Below are 17,470 nucleotides of genomic sequence, written 5' to 3'. Positions count from 1 at the left end.
TCTCTCTCTGCCTCTCTCTTTCGTCTTTTGGGTGGGTGTGAGTACCTTTTCCTTTTCACATGATTCATGCTTTCTTTCTTCCCACTTTCTATGCCCCCTGTCGGATTATGAAAATACAGTTGCATGTCGTACGGACTTCGGATTTTAGCTGTTGCTTTTATAACTAATTTGTTATCGACTCGCACACACACGCCATCTTGGTTGCAAAATCTTCACGCTCGAAGTGCATATGTGTGTGCGTGTGTGTCTAATACAGTGTGCTTTTGCTCCCCCTCGCGCGACTGTGACCCACATTTTCTCTTTCGGTTTGGCGAATAAAAAAACTGCGACCTGCAACAAGTGATAATCAAATTTGTAAATGTTGAAAACTTATTTATTGAAGAACGATACGCTGCACAGTACTTTGCAAGCGTAAGTTTTCCCTCACAACAGATGTTTTGTTGTAGGCCAGACCGTCTATAACTTGATTTGTATTTAGTGTTTGTTCAGTTGTTGTGCATCTTATCGAAACTCTGGCTTGTGTTTTCTAGTTAGATTCCCTTTAAAAAAGAAAAGAGTTTTATTCCTTAGTTCATTTCCATGACCGAAGAAGTTTATGACGTCACTCCACCTGCTCTACGTGGCTTCCGGCATGGCCTGGATGTACTCGTGCATACTTGTGTACTCTCATATCTCTGCATCGAGCTTTTAGACTGCTGATAAATGTAGCTACCTTTTATGTCACATGACGTCATTTCGCACACAAAACCAAATGAAAATGTTATCTTTTTTGTTTGCTGCCGGCTTTTTGTTTCCAATTCTTTTAAATTAGCTTCATCGCCTGGGGCATTTATTCTGGCTGCAAACCGCAAAAGCATTCAGCCAAGTGTTTGTCTAAAATCGTTGCGGCATTATTCCTATATTCCACCCTCTCAAGGGATAAAGGGAGAGAGAGAACCAAATGATTGCGCACCGTTATTTGCCTGTTGTGCCGTCACTCGAGTGCAAAATAACTGGGGAAAGTCAAAAACCGCTGTTTATTCTTGTTTCCTCTATACATACAAGTGACAGATTAACGTGCACTGAGAGCGTCAAGGTGTGAGAGAGACAGTTGGATGTTTGTGTGTTTGTGTGTGTGTGTGTCTCTGTGGGTGGGAGGAACCCTGCAGTACCAGCAGTGAGCGATGACGAATGTCATCTACAATGTCATCTAGGCGTTGATGCAATTATACAAGGTGGTCTCGTCGGGAGCCGAAATTCGTTCGTGTTGTCCCTTATGGTCAGTGCATGCTTGCTTGTTGATGATGAAGGTTGTTCACGGACGAATTTTTTGATATATTCTTAACCCTTATGTCCCGACAACAAAAAAATTACATATTGCATAATATATAAAAAGCATTTAAAAAAAATACCACAGAATTAGAAATAATATTTATATATTATGTAAAAGCACATTTTAATATAACTAAAAATGTTGAAGAAAAATTATTAATGGCTGCACAAAATTTTAATATTAATATATCAGTAAAATCATTTTATTTTAAAATTGTAAGCCCCACGGGCCTGTTAAGGGTTAATCAACATCAACATATGCCGTCTCACTCACACTTACTATACTATGTGCCTTTCACTCGCTCTTATTGCTAGCATACGTTAAGGGACGGACTTTTGCCGCCAGCCAAATCGAATCCTTCGTTTTTTCTTTTGTTTCTTTCTTTTCCGCGCGTGCCGAACGTAATTCGGTTCTGCCGACCGTGCGCAGTAGCAGAGAACTTCGTTTTATCTTTTCGTCTTCTTTGCGCCTGCGTCGACAGAACTCTTTTTCTTTCTTCGCTTTGCATTTGCTATTTGCAAATGAATTTTATTATTATCAGGTAAGTGCAGTGTTTAAATAATTAATAATATGTGTGCGCGCGTGTTAAATAAAGAAAATCTCAATTGTATAAAAAGTCAAATTTGTGAAAAAACTGTGTTCAAATTATATTAATATTTCGCTGCATTCACATTATACTTTTTTCTTCTCGTATGCTCGGGAATAAAAGAAGAATAAAGAAATAGAATGTAAATCCGTATTAGCGAATTAAATTGTTATAATCCGCGGTGGGCACGAAATTGCAATTTTTGAGCAGTCTAGCAGCAAAACAAACAACAAAAGAAAAGCAACAAAAAGTAACCCTTATTTGTGCGGCTTGTCTCGAGCAGGTACATTTTTTTTGCGCGTGTTTTGTTTTTGTTGTTGGAGGAAATGAACAGCCCACCGCTGACCTACAGTGAACATTGTTGTTTTTGTTGAAACAAACAACCGTTTTAAAATTCGAACAAATTCTTTCTTTTTATACAATTGAACTAAATTAATAGTAATTGTACATATGTATATATAATATATCCATATTATTTCAGCGGCGGTGAAGATGAAAATCCCCAACGAGCCAGCAGAAAAAGTGATTCGGAAGGCTATTCACAATATCAAGAATAGCTATTTTCAAAAGGGCGCAAGGGACAAAAAATACAAAGCTGTGGCATCCTTAGACAATAATAAATAATAATTTTTAATAAATAAAACCAATTGGAAAAATAAACAATTGAATGTATTACTTTTTATACCCGATACTCAAAATGAGTATTGGGGTATATTAGATTTGTGGTAAAAGTGGATGTGTGTAACGTCCAGAAGGAATCGTTTCCGACCCCATAAAGTATATATATTCTTGATCAGCATCAATAGCCGAGTCGATTGAGCCATGTCTGTCTGTCCGTCCGTCCGTCTGTCTGTCCCCTTCAGCGCCTAGTGCTCAAAGACTATAAGAGCTATAGCAACGATGTTTTGTATCCAGACTTCTGTGATATGTCACTGCTACAAGAAAATTTCAAAACTTTGCCCCGCCCACTTCCGCTCCCACAAAGGACGAAAATCTGTGGCATCCACAATTTCGACGATACGAGAAAACCAAAAACGCAGAATCGTAGAAGATGACTATATCTTCTAGAGGGCAAATTCTGAACCAGATCGTATAATTATTATAGCCAGAATCAAGAAAACAATTTCATTCTTTCTCGCTCTGTCTCTCTCTAACACACAGGTTTCATGGTCGGTTTTGCCAATTGCAAAATATGAGTTCAAGGATCTCAGAACCCATAAGAGCTAGAGCAAGCAAATTTGGTATCCACACTCCTGTGATATCGGACCTTGACCACACCCCCTTCCGCCCCCGCAAAGGACGAAAATGTGGGGCATCCACAAATCTCAGAGACTATTAACGCTAGAGTAACCAAATTTAGTATCCGCACTCCTGTTAGATCTCACTATAAAACGTATATCTCAAAATTTCGTCCCACCCCCTTCCGCCCACACAAAGGTCGAAAATCTGTTGCATCCACAATATTGCAGATTCGAGAAAACTAAAAACGCAAAATCATAGATAATGCAATCCCAGCAAACCGATATTGTGTTCAAAGGCCACCGTCTCAAATACTTTCTAACGACTTGGGCGTGCGCCTCGCCCTCATCCCATCCAACAATGCAAATGCATTTGATGGACACATGAGTAGAAGGGTAAGGAATGGAAGGTGAGGCAGAAAATGATTTTTGATTGGAAATTGTTTACTCAAGCGTGTTGTGGGGTTGACTCTTATCTAATTTCCCACTGACATCACTTTGTGATTAATTGATTTGGAAATCGTTGGGATCGTGCTGCATAATTGTGACGTTCACTCTGATTAATGGAGTCCATCCAGTAGGGAGGAGAGAAGGGAAGGGTATCTTGGCTAGGACAGAACAAACGGTGAAAAGTGCAGAAACCATTGGAGCAAAAGGGAGAACTAAAGCCAGCTTACTTGATGATGGCGAAAAGAGGGGGATGGATAGACAAATATACAGACATAAATAAAAGAGGCGTACGTGCCAAGCTTCAAAAAAATTTAAAAAAATTAAATGTTGCTGCTGGCCAAACAACTGCAGCTCATCAATAAAACAGCAACAACAAACAGAAATTCGGTGGAGAGGAGACACGAAAAGGAAGAGAGACCGAGAGAGACGTGCAACAACAAATGTACAGTTGCAGAAGCAGCAGCAGCAGCAGCCGCATTACCAGCAACAACAATGAAGAAAACGAGACTGGGGCCAAAGAAAGTCGAAGTTCCTATACCCTATATATAAGAGCATCTAGCAACGACAGAGAGAGAGATAGACAGACACAAAGTATGTCAATTAGAGAGCATTCGTCTTGTGTTGTTTTTGTGTTTGTCGCTTTTAAGCACTCGGTGCTTTGCAACATTCGTGATAATTCGTACAGCCTAGTTTATGATGTACCTTAAGCCCGGTCTGCAGAGCGGCAGAGTGAGCGACAATGTGGATAATTTATACCTAAAAAGTTGGGAAGAGAAGCGGGAGTAGCAGAGACGAGACGGATGATGAAGCTGTGTCACTGCATTTCTTGCCTTTTTTCATGTTGCTGGTATTTCTTTATGCTGCGCCGCTGCTGCTGCTGCGCTTGAACTTCAATTGGAAATGGTCTTGAGCGGTTCTCTCTCGCTCTGTATATCTGTCTGGTCCGTCTCTTGCAGCTGGAAAGTGATTGAAAGCCTGTTATTATGTGGCTGCCGAACTGTATTCAAATGGGAATTTAGGTGTTATTTTATTCTCTTCTGTTTGTGTTTCTGTTCGTGGAGGCGTGGGAAATACTGTTTTGTTTTTTCTTGTTAAATAGCCACAATTTGTTGAAATTAAGTTTAATTTGAAAGTAAATACTACGAGATTAAATGTAATTTAGTTGCAGCTTTCAAATTGTCATTGGAAGACCTGAGAAAGCTAGTAAGAATGATTGGCCTCTTGCTTCCTCTTTAGGAGCTTCTGCTCCTTCTATGCATAACTTGCCAGTGCAAATGTCAATAAAAATCTCGTTTCTGAACGGCTTTTCTTCATTGAAGCATTGCCCAACAAGAAATCAACAAAAGCAGCCGCGAACAAATGGCACCAACATCATCATCCTCATATAACAATAGCCGGGGAGGCAGCAAGCCAAAGTACTCCTTCCGTGGGCAACAATAAACGCAAACGTGTTGCTGCATAAATGAATTCATAATGCAAAAACACAAAAATGAAGAGAGTGATAGAGAGAGAGAGAGGGGGGGAAAAAGTTTATTGTGAAGCACACGAAAGACGGCTTACATAATCTTTTATATCTTCTACTCCTCTCGATCAGCGCCCATGCCATTTGACGTTGGGTGGGTGCTGAGGGAGGTTGGGATCGACCGCAACAGCATTTAGCCAGGCTCCAAATGTAACTGTTAATTAACGCACCAGAAACGGTGGGACTGGAACTGGGCAATCTTTCATGTCTGCGTCTTCACGCATAAACTTTTTAGAGCCCATTCCGTGCTGTTTTGTGTTGTGCTCTATTGAGCAATCCAGTTATTAAATTGTGCGTGAAAAGTGAAAATGGGAAGCACTCGTGAGTAATTATAATTTTGATAGTCTTGATGAGGATATTATAGTTTTGCTTGGACTCTCCAAGCCCGCGAACCACCACGAACCACAAAAATACACTTAAATTGTATTATTCTTAAATAATTCAATCGCTAAACAATTTCTAGTATTTCCTGACTTCACTCGTTTTGGGACTGGGGCTAACAAATTATCGGCTCATAATAATTTTGCAATTCGTATGCAAATTTTTGCTAATGGAAAGTCTACAAATTTATGGAAAGCATGCAAATCGTTCCAGCTGATAAACGTAGCTTGCAGAGCGAGTATAAGTGTGTGTGTACGAAATGGGAATGTAAAAAATTACGGTGCCTGTTGGATGCCCCCATCGCGATCATACAACCTCTCCCTAAATAATTCAATTATTTTGTTGTATACTGAGAGAGTTCGGTCTCTCTATCTCTCCCTCTGTTTCGCTCGGCTTCTGTTTGTGTGTGTGTGTGTGTGTAAATAGCAGTATAAAATAACGAGTAGTATAGAAAAATTTTAACCCGCGCTAACTAAAAATATTGGCATGACATCATCGAACAGCGACGTCGGCGCAGCAGACAGCATCTCTCAATGAATCTCAGTTTTGGTTGGCGCTGAGCAATGAGCAGTCTCTACATGTTTCTCTCTATTTTTGTCTATACAAAAATATAGTAATTTGAATAAAAGTGACATGCAAATTTTCCATTTCCATTTACTAATCAAAGTCTTTTATTTTGTTTGCCATTGCAGCCACATATTAACAAGGAAGAGAGCAAACAATTTAAATTTTAATGTGAGTTCTGGGTTTTTTTTATCCGACATCAACAGGCTATGTCACGTCACACTCTGCTCTTCTCTTGGTGTGTCTTGCGATGGCATATCTCAATGTCTCGCAGGTTTTGTGTTTACTCTCGCTTTCGTTGACTCTTGTTGGGGAGAGGGAGTGGTGCGGCAGAGGGCTGCACCACCTCGCTAATGGTCAGAGAGGGCTATACAAAAATACAATAGAAGGATAATCATTTCTGTAGTTTTTCATCCTAATTGAAAACAAATCGTGTTACCCTTCGAACCGAGATAGCCAAAAGTATTTGTGTTTCGCTAAACAAACAACCAATGATGATATCAATTGGGTCTACTCCATAGCTGGAGTATTCGAAGTATTCTAAGTGTTTGTTTTGCGATAAGCTCCGAGAATATACTGTAGTGGATATAGAGCTTATTCTCTTTTATGGCTCTCTTCTCCTTGAATCTTTTTTACATGGGGACACGCATAACTTCACCTATAATTCAATTAAGACTGACCTTTGTTTTTGTTGTTATACCCGATACTCAAAATGAGTATTGGGGTATATTAGATTTGTGGTAAAAGTGGATGTGTGTAACGTCCAGAAGGAATCGTTTCCGACCCCATAAAGTATATATATTCTTGATCAGCATCAATAGCCGAGTCGATTGAGCCTTGTCTGTCTGTCCGTCCGTCCGTCTGTCCGTCCCCTTCAGCGCCTAGTGCTCAAAGACTATAAGAGCTAGAGCAACGATGTTTTGGATCCAGACTTCTGTGATATGTCACTGCTACAAAAATATTTCAAAACTTCGCCCCGCCCTCTTCCGCCCCCACAAAGGACGAAAATCTGTGGCATCCACAATTTTAAAGATGTGAGAAAACCAAAAACGTAGAATTGTAGAGAATGACCATATCTTTAAGACTGCGGAATCTGAATTGGATCGTATTATTACTATAGCCAGCATCAAGAAAACAATTTCATTTTGTCTCGCCCTGTCTCTCTCTAACACACACGTAGCATAGGCGGCTTTGCTTAGAGTAAAACATTAGCGCCTAGATCTCAGAGACTACAAAAGCTAGAGCAACCAAATTTGGTATCCACACTCCTAATATATCGGACCGAGACGAGTTTGTTTCAAAATTTCGCCCCACCCCCCCCCGCCCCCGCAAAGGACGAAAAATTGGGGATATTCAAAAATCTCAGAAACTATTAAGGCTAGAGTAACCAAATTTGGTATCCGCACTCCTGTTAGATCTTACTATAAAACGTGTATCTCAAAATTTCGCCCCACCCCCTTCCGCCCACACAAAGGACGAAAATCTGTTGCATCCACAATATTGCACATTCGAGAAAACTAAAAACGCAGAATCATATATAATGACCATATCTATCAGATTGCTGAATCTGGATCAGATCAGATCATTTTTATAGCCAATAGGAACAAATCAATTTGCAGTGGCTACGCAGCGCCCGACGTCACGCTCAGACTGATTTTCTGTCTCTCTCGCACGTACTCTTTGTCGTGTCGTTTAATATTAGCGGCGTCTGCCGGAGGAGAGCCATACTGACTTAGTATCGGGTATAACCGTAGAGTTGCGGTGTCCGCAGCAACTCACAACGTTCCCCCTCGTTGTCTCTGCCTCCTCGGATTCCCTTGGAGCGTGTGGCTCTGCTTCAGTTGAAATTGAATTAAAAGACACTTGAGCGTTGAGTCTGCTTTTTATTCCGATGTCGATATGTCGTGCCACAAATGTGTACATGTTCGTATGTCTCTGTGTACACAAATATCTCTTTAAATAGTGCAAAAATTCAGATTTACCCCTCATGCCTTCGGACAAGGTACACTGGGTTTTTACACATAATGTATGTATTTCCATCTTTATAGGGGGAAATCAAGAGTCAGCCGATGGCAAACTCTCATTTCTCGCTTAATAGTCTTAAAATGGGGGAAAAAACGGAAAACTTGAAAATCTGGCACTGTTCTTTGTAAGAGAGGCCCCAAAATTGAAATAGATCTTCTTTTAGTTAGATAACTTAAATTAAAATTCAAATAGAACATTTTGCAAGTATTTGAGTTTTTTGTTGTTGTTTGTGTTCCACCTGTGCTACAACCCTTCTCGACTGTAACTGAAGTTCAATTAAAAGCCCATTTAATGCCTTTAATGTGCTCCTATCAGGATTGAGTTACTGTCGTTAAGGACATGTGCTCTTACATACTCGTATATGCGGCTCAAACCAATTGTAAACACGCATCAGGCACTGCCCACATTTCCTGCGATGCTCGCGTGTTCGGGTCAACGACCCACAACCTCCCACCCCCCGGCCGTGAAGCCCAGAAATTGGGCACAAGAACAAGGACAGCCAAACAGACACCCTCTTGGGCAATAGAGCGAGGGGGTTCTTGACGGCCTCTGGAAATAAAAATACCTGTGCGGGACACGCCATTTTTTTAGATTTTCCTTAGAGCATTGTTAGTTAAATTCTTTTTTCGCCGGCAATTTCACTGTCGCCGTTGCCTAGCCGTTGCCATGCAATTTTGACTGAATGGCGCCGGCCAAATGACGGAACTGTGGCGCCACCAATGAATGTTTGCTACCACGAGCCTCGTAAAAATATCCTGGAATTGGGATTGGGATTGGGTGGGTGGTTTGGTGGGGTTGCTGCTGTTGCTGTGCCGTGCCGTGCCGTGGTTGCTTATCGTTTGCGTTTTGAGTTAATGACAGGAAATGACGTCATGTGCCCCTCAGAGGGGATGAAATTGTATTTGCTTGTCTTTAAGTGCCGGGAGGGTTGTGGGTGTGGGTGCCACAATGTCCTAGATGATGTCATAGTCTACAAATATGATTACTTCCCGACTGACTAGATTACAGAGCAAACAAGAGACAAGGAATCGATACACTCTTGAAGATCTCTTGACAAATCTTTCGAAAACTGATATTGAGCGATTTTCCATGCAATAAAAACATATTCATTTATCCCCCTTCCTCTCTGGACGTTAGCAAATCTCAACAGCTGTGCAGACTTCAAGTTTATTTGGCAATTTTACAAAACCAAACCAAATTTATGTGTATCAAAAATACTACAAATTGGCCAACAGTTTTGGCCAACTTCCAAGTGAGTCAAAGACACATCGCCAGCCATCGTCCCATTCAACAAAAGGCTTTAATCAAGGGAAAACTTAGAAAAAAGAAAATATACAGACGAAGTATTAAATACTCTTTGCCATGCCAGCTAAATAATATGTGTTTGTAGGAGGGCGTATCACCGGAGCAGCTCTCCAGCGACGAGTGGGAAAATATCAAAAAGAAGAAGTCAGAGTTGTTCCAATAAATATGTTCCTTGTATTTCTGTATATATGTACAGTGGCGAGCACGTGTGGATACATGTTTATCACTTTTCACTTTAAGCGTCTGTAAAATCTTTAAAAATGAATCAATCAACCAATTGGAGAACGTTCCATGAGTGGACGCTCTGCGTACGATCGGCCTGACACCGGCAGATAGCCAGAGAAAACCTGCCCTCTCTCACAAAAAGTGGCTGCGCATCTTATATTTAGCGAGGAGAATAGGAACTGGACCACGGAAGATTGTAAGAAGTTAATTGGGTCAGATATACCAAAATAAATAGTTTTAAGTCTGATCGAAATGAAAACTACTGATACCGCTCATGTGGAAAGCTGAAAAATCATTAAGTCAAGGAAACAATAAAGCATGGACGAGGAAGCCTGACGGTGTAGGGCTGCTGCACTTGGTGGAACGTTCTCCAATTGGTTAAAATCGATGGAATAATGAAGAAAGAGTATTATCTTCATATTTAGGAACCCATTTTGTCAAATTTTATAGAGAAATGTGTCTTCCCCACATCCGAGATCAATTTATAGCAAGACGGTAGCCCGACGCACAAGGCTAAATTCGTAAAAAATCGTCCCAATAACTCGAGTTTTCACTTAATCCAGTGGCCTGCTCAATGGCCCAGATCTAAATCCCATTGAAAATCGATGGGCTCTGTTTAAAAACCACTGGAAAAGTAGGAGTCTGCACCAAAGGGATTGGGTGAGTCTTTGGGAGCGCGAGAGGTCGGAGTGGCGCATGATACCTTGCCAGCACCTACTAAATTTAGTCGAGAGCATGTCCATACTTATTCGGAATATGATAAAAGCTAAGGCCCTTTGGAACAAATATTTTTAAAAAAGTATTAAAGTACAAAAATTTGAAACGTGCAAAAGTGGATACATGTTCTTTTTTTGAAAAAATTAAAGTCTCTTAAGGAAAAGGATCTCTTTGAATTGAAATTGTTGTCTTTTTTCATTTTCAATAAATTAATGAATCTTTAAAAAAAAAAAAATCACAAGGATTGATTCATTTTTAAAGATTTTACAGGCGCTTAAAGTGAAAAGTGATAAACATGTATCCACACGTGCTCGCCACTGTAGGTTGTAGGTGCGCGTATGTGCACGACGACAGCTTGTAGCGGGGTGGGAAACGTAACTAAACTAAGCCTTACGATCTATGCTCCCTGATGGCTTGAGCGCCGGGTGGATCGTGGGTCGTAAAGTCTCCCGAGCGCCCCTCCGAGCGCGCGAGAGCGAGTTGAGACCGGAGCGCACGAAGTTGGCACAGTGCGCGGCGATCATCTGCTGCTGGCCTGAACATCCTCCTCCCCCCCCCCCCCCCCCCCCCCCCCCCCCCCCCCTTGCAGGATGCAAAGCCCAACCGGTGTCTATGGCTGTGTGCATGCACCGGATACGATCCATCCGAACACCGTGCTCTGGGCCACAGGAAGGCCGTCCTCGCGTGCCAAGAACCCGGGTTGGATCACTTTCGGGTAGACGTCGGCGCCTAAGACCAGAGAGATGGTGGCTGGTCGATGGAATTGCGCATCTGCGAGCTTCAGATCGTCAAATCGAGCCCGGATCGTATCGCTCAAAGGTCGGATCGGCGTGCGGATGCGCAAACGGGGAACTTCAGGATGGCTTCCAGTCGGAAGTCGCCCGTCTTGGTACGAATGACCGCGGTGCACACCTTCTCGTTGCCGACGCGCGTAGTAGGTATTTTGAAGGCGGAGGCCAATGAGTCGTCAATGCAGCTCACCGGCGTGCATGGGTCGATGAGCGCGCCCGTTTCGAAATCCTTCGTGCCCGTATCCAGGACCACCAGCGCCGTCGGGAGGATATTGAGGCTCCTATATTGTAGAAGGGAGCTTACGGAGGGCGCCGGGGTTCCTACGACGGGGCGGTTCACGGGGTGACGGGGACGGCACTCAGCTTGAGCCGCTGGACTCGAAAACGATGAGGTCGCGGTTCGTACGACCGGTTGGCTGACGGGCCGACGAGGACGACGCTCGGCGTGAGCCGGCGTAGATGGCGGCGGTGCAGCCGGGTCTGGACGGGCTGGGCGACGAGGGCGGCGTCCGGCGTGGGCCGATGTAGCTGTCGACTGTATTCGCGAAGCTGAGCGGGCTGGACAGCGAGGCGCGGATATGTGGAGTAGCGTGTGGTGGTTCTTGCCACACACCCTGCACAGCCCGCCACTGAGGCAGTCCTTCCCGGAGTGCTGGTGCGCCAGGCAGTTGGCGCAGTATTTGTTTCTCAGGACGGCTCGGAGCCTCTTCTCAGGGCTCAGGCGCAGAAACCCATGGCAGGTCCGTAGCGGGTGTATTCCTGAGCAGACTCGGCAACGGTAGGTGCCTCTATCCCGTGGACGCCGGCTCTCCCCGGTGCGGTTGGCGCGTGAGCGTGGGGCCATATCTGGATACGATGAACTAGGAGGAAGGAAAGTGGTCGGAGAAGTATTAGTAATGAAACTTGGAGCTTTGGAAGGTACATTCGCGTTATTGTTGGACGGAACTAGGGCGTTCTACTGGGAGGAGAACCACCTTTACAACAGGCCTTTTAAGGACCCCGCGGGCAGTAAGGATATCTACCTCTATCGTCAGCGCCGGGATACACGGACTGGACTCTCCCGAGCCGCCATTCATTGGAGGGCAGGTTGTCTTCTTTGACGACAACCATATCCCCAACCTGGAGGTTTGGCGTCAGCGTCTGCCACTTAGTGCGCTTGTGGAGCTCTTTGAGGTATTCCTCTTTCCACCGCTTTCCACCGATTATTGATTTAAGGTCACCCTTAATTTCGGGTTCGGCCGTGGACATCAAGGGTCCCCCGGCAAGGAAGTGCCCAGTAGTAAGGGCCAGCAACTCAGTTGGATCTTCGGACATCTGCGAGAGCGGCCTGGAATTAAGGCATGCTTCGATCTTTGCGAGAAGCGTGGAAAGCTCTTCGAAAGTGTACTTCCGAGTGGACGTGGCTTTGTAAAAGAGAGTTTTGAAACTCTTTACCCCGGCTTCCCACAGACCTCCCATGTGTGGAGCTCCTGGTGGGATAAAACGCCACGAAACCCGGTGATGGCTGTACGCATCAGTTATCGAGCCCTTGAATGCTTCTAGGAAGTCACGGGAAAGCACCTTGGCGGCACCAACGAAAGTTTTGCCATTGTCGGAGTGAATGCGCTGCGGACACCCTCGTCGTGCGACGAAACGAGCGAAGGCTGCAAGAAATTTCTCGGTCGTGAGATCCGACGTGGGCTCCAAATGGATCGCCTTCGTGGAAAAACACACGAACACACACACATACCACTTGGTTATCAGGAACGCTCTGCCTGTGTAATTCCGTATTTCGAAGGGACCCACGTAGTCAATTCCGGTGTGCGTGAACGGTCTGGAAAAGGACGTTCGTTCCGTAGGAAGATCACCCTTCATTTGGGCTTGCAACTTCTGTCTGTGGAGTTTACCACCCCCTTCATGAGTTTCTGAACCTTGGGAATCCAGAACTTGGATCGGATAAGTCGCACCATTAGTTGGTTCCCGCCATGAAGAGTTATTCGGTGGGTGAATTGCGCGAGAAGGCGGGATAGCCGGCAGCGGTACGGCAGAATAATGGGATGCCGTTCGTCGTACTTCAGAAAGGTAGAAGTTGCGATACGGCCACATGCTCTTATGAGCCCATGTTGGTCTAGGAACGGGTTCAAATTCAGGATAGAACTTTACCTTGGCACTGGCCGCTTCTCGCTTAGGCAGTGATGCTCTTGGGAGTATTCCCTGCGCTGAGTCTCTAGGATCAGAGTGCGCTCAGCTTCGGTAATGTCTTCGCTTGCAAGGTGGTCCTCTTATCCGGTGACCAGCTTCCGGCAGCGTTTTGTGAAGCGAAGGACATAAGCACGGACTCGCAGGGCTCTCTCCAGATTGGAGAACCGATCGAGGAAGTCTTCGGATGGGCTCGGTGCAAAATGAACCTTCAGAGCACGTTGCTCGAGGGTTATCACGGGATCGTCCCCGCCTTGGGCTGGCCATTGATGCCGGGGCCCTTGCAACCACGCTGGTCCGTGCCACCAGAGTTGGTTCTCGACGAGCTCGCAAAATCCGTGATGCTCGACCCTTACAGATGGTTCGGAGCCAATCCACCTTGGAATGCGGATCTGGTCGAGAGCGGAGTAGCTCCGCAGAAAACTCTGCCAGCGCTGACGCATCTCGTTCGGAAGATCTTCGTCCCATCCCACTTCTTGCAACCAGATCTCTTGCATGAAGATCTTTGACCGGACAATGAAAGGAGCCAACCAGCCCGCAGGGTCGAACAACCTTGCTATCTGGGAAAGCACCGCTCGCTTGGTATAGGATGCCGTAGATGCCAGTTCTGGCGGAACGAAGAAGAAATCGTCTGTTGTCGCCTTCCAGCGAATTCCGAGAGTCCTGGCTGTGCTTTCTGCCTCGAGTTCAAGGAAGTCGGTGTGAAGGAGATGGTCATTCGGAATGGTAGTCAGGATGTCCTTGTGGTTGGACGTCCATTTTCTCAGTGGAAACCCGGCAGAACTCAGGGCGGCCTGTAACTCGCGGATAGCTAGTTGAGCCTCAGTGGGAGAGTCTGCTCCCGCTAGGACGCCGTCGACATACATACAGGACCGAATGATGTGACTGGCTCTCGGGAATCGGGACTGGACATCGTCTGCAAGCCGTTGCAACACCCGGATGGCGAGAAAGGGAGCACAATTGACTCCAAAGGTGACAGTTTGCAACTCATAGTCCCGTATCTCGCCCTCCTTGTTGCGAAACAATATTCGCTGGAAGGGGGTGTGCTTCGGATCTACCCAAATCTGCCGATACATCTTGGTGATGTCAGCATTGAAGACGTACCGGTAGTAGCGCCACTTCAGGATCTGAAGGGTTAAGTCGGACTGGAGAACAGGGCCGGGGTGCAGAAGGTCATTCAAGCTGATACCGTTAGTCGACGGGCTGGATGCGTTAAATACAACGCGGACTTTCGTGGTGGTTCTATCAGGCTTAAAGACAGCGTGGTGCGGCAGGTGGTAGGTTGAGGACCCATGAGTCGGAAGAACTTCTGTCATGTGTCCAAGCTCTAGGTATTCTTGGATCCCGGTGTCGTACTGCAATTGTAGGGGACTGTTTCTTTTCAAGCGATTTTCGTTTCTTAGGAACTGGGCCAGCGCGGTTGCCCTTGAATTCCCCAGATCTGATCCGAGATGATATGGGTCGTGAAACGGTAACGTGACGACGTATTTCCCGCTTGGCGTTCTTGACGTAGTTCGGAGGAAATTTCTTTCGCAGTACGAATCCGACTCGCTTTCTATTTTAGTAGGAATGTCCTCCACCTCCCAAAACTTTCTGAGGAGTTTGTCTAACGGAGTCTCTAGCTCGGTGGAAATTTGCGTGGAGAAGGATGCGACCCTGCCTTGTACCGTGTTTGGCACTCGGCCTGTAAGAACCCATCCGAAAATGGTCTCCTGTCCGAGGAGAGATCCACAGATGTTCGTCTGTGAGCCGCTCAAGAGGATGGATGGAAGGATGTCGGCACCAATCAGGACATCTATTTGTGAGCTTGCGTAAAATGTCGGGTCTGCCCATGGCAGGTTCGGCAAGTCTCGCAACGAGTGTTGCCTGCCTGATAGTTCCGGCAGGACATAGGCTGTGGCGTCCAAGTGTAAGACCGGCTTAGTCGGGGAGTGGATGGAAAAATGGCAGAGCTTCTTGGACTGAGCGGATATGGTCTGATTGAGGCCCGAGACCTGTGCCTAGGCGAGTCGGAATGGCAACTTATTGATCTGGAAGAGACGTTCCGTAATGAACGTCGCCTCGGAGCCCGGGTCGATTAGAGCGCGGGCGCGAAAGTTTGTCCCCAAGTGGCAAATATTAATAATAGCCGTGCCCAGGAGTACCGCCCTCTTGCCGGAGGCGAAATAGTTCTGAACGCTAGGCTGAGCTTCGGCAGGAGTCGGAAGTGGTACGGAGTTGGGCACGGATTGGCTGGAAACTGGAGTGCCACGGTGCAGCAGCGTATGATGCCGGTCTCCACACGTGTTGCAGTTGTGGGCGCTTTGGCATTCACGAATCTGGTGACCTCTTGCGAAACAGTTTGAGCAAAGCATTTTTTGCTTAATATAGCTGGAGCGAGCATCAGGTCTCATCTAAAGGAATTGAGGGCATACCCGGATCGGATGATTCTCTTTGGAGCAAAGATCACACGTTCTCCGCTTCGGATCCACAGTTGTTCCGAACGAGTGAAGCCGCCTTGCAAGAGGGCTCCTTTGGGAACGGAATGGGTTCGGAATTGCCCTTTGAACTCTCTGACATGGGTAGACTCGCCCTGGAGTGGGCCTGAGTCTCCATGCCTGGATGGCCATCCTCGGTCACCTCGAGAGACAGGTACCGCTCCGCCAGGAACTTGTCCATAGCGTGCCAGGTGGGAATTTCGGACTTGTGTGTCACGGACTGCTCCCAAAGCTCCAAAGTCGCTTTCGGCAACTTCGCGGATATGAGGTACACTAACACTCCTTCAGCGAAAATGCTGTCTGTGGAGACCTCGGAGTGGTTGAGTGTCGTAAGGCACTTGTGGACGGCCCTCTGAAGCTCTTTTAGCGCTGCAGATGACTCGGTGCGGATTTGGGGCAGACTGAAAAGGATCTTCAGCTGGGCTTTGAGTATCAGCCTCTTGTTTTGGAAACGCTCACGGAGGGCGCTCCATGCGGACGCGAACCCTTCGTTCGTGAGTGGAGCCTGTGCCACTATGTCGAGGGCCTCACCGCTTGTTTTTTTTTTGAGGTGGAACAGTTTTTCTACTGGAGCCAACCTCGGGTTCTCTATATATATGGCGGTGAACAGGTCTCGTAACGTGGGCCACTGCTGGTAGTCCCCACTGAAAACTTCAGTGTCACATAGAGGAAGACGGCAACCGCCGGAAGTCGGCACTTGAATGGCCAGTTGCGGCGTGTGAGGGACAGTCGGGGGTTCGAGCTGATCGTTCAGTTCGGCAAGGCATTGCGCGTAGACCGCGTAGCAGTCATCGCACATCCCCTGGACGTCAGCTGCCCCCTCTGGATCTACTTCCGTTATCGCCTCCACACAGGCCTCGAACTCCGCGTCCACCTTCGCCCACAGGCTTCGGAGTTGATCTCGATGGACTTGGGAGAGCGAGTGGGTTGGTGTGCTAGCATCTGGAGCGCTGAGCTTCTGGTCGAAGCGTGTCAGTCTGCTTGCAGCCAAGGCAAACTTAGACCGTGCGGAACTGGCGACCAATTGGGCCATAGTGCTCGGAACCGTGCGAGGGTCGACCGAGGGGAGCAACAAGGCCTCAAAGGCATGTGGTGTGTGAGCCCTGGACGTGGTCGGACCTCGCTCAGCTGGGGCCGGACGGGAAGCTGTGGGCGTAGTGATTGAGCCGTTGGAGCTGGGTGGATGGGTCAAACTCAGCGAACTCACCCGCTTAAACTTCTTGCATGGTTGGCTGATGGATTTGCGATAACGCGTATCAGAGTCGCAAAGCAGGTGAGCGGAAATGGAGAAGTGGAAGTTGTGAACGACGAACCGTGGTTATGTGGCCTTGGCGGGATTTATCGCGAGTATTTATATAGTAGAAGTCGGGCACCGTGGCCGGAATATATAAATATAAAATACTACGATCAAATAAAAAACAAAGGGCCAACCAAGAGCGACTAATGAGGATGAGCAATGATATGGATGCACAAGGTACCCCTATATAGAGTCGGTTGCAAAACGAATGTTGAAAACAATATACCCTCGAATTGATGGGTAGCGCTTCTCTTGGCGTTCCGTTACGGCCAAGCGCGGCACCTAAAAATATTCTCCCACCAACAACAGCGCAAGCAAACGGTGGGGAAGCGAAAGCGAAAGGAAAAACGAAACAAATGCACCGCTGCTGCTGCTTGTATGTGTGTGCGTATGGATGTAAGT

At 46.3% G+C, this 17,470-nt stretch overlaps 1 protein-coding gene across 4 annotated transcripts in view; it reads left to right on the top strand.

Moving 5' to 3' along the window:
- The window catches only part of LOC117191235 (protein hu-li tai shao-like), a 73,762-nt gene that overhangs the window by 1,398 nt on the left and 54,894 nt on the right, over positions 1-17,470 (top strand). For 3 of the 4 annotated variants that reach the window (XM_033396157.1, XM_033396154.1, XM_033396156.1), the window contains exon 3: positions 6,182-6,224. The exons of the other annotated variant lie outside the window; for it this stretch is intronic. The gene's annotated coding sequence lies outside the window, so the exon portion shown is untranslated. The remainder of the gene's footprint in view (positions 1-6,181; positions 6,225-17,470) is intronic. 4 annotated transcript variants of the gene reach the window in all.

The sequence above is a fragment of the Drosophila miranda genome (assembly GCF_003369915.1).
Source record: "Drosophila miranda strain MSH22 chromosome Y unlocalized genomic scaffold, D.miranda_PacBio2.1 Contig_Y1_pilon, whole genome shotgun sequence".
Classification (NCBI taxonomy): domain Eukaryota; kingdom Metazoa; phylum Arthropoda; class Insecta; order Diptera; family Drosophilidae; genus Drosophila; species Drosophila miranda.
The sequence above is the reverse complement of the archived record's forward strand: the minus strand, read 5'-3'. Positions and strand labels throughout refer to the sequence as shown.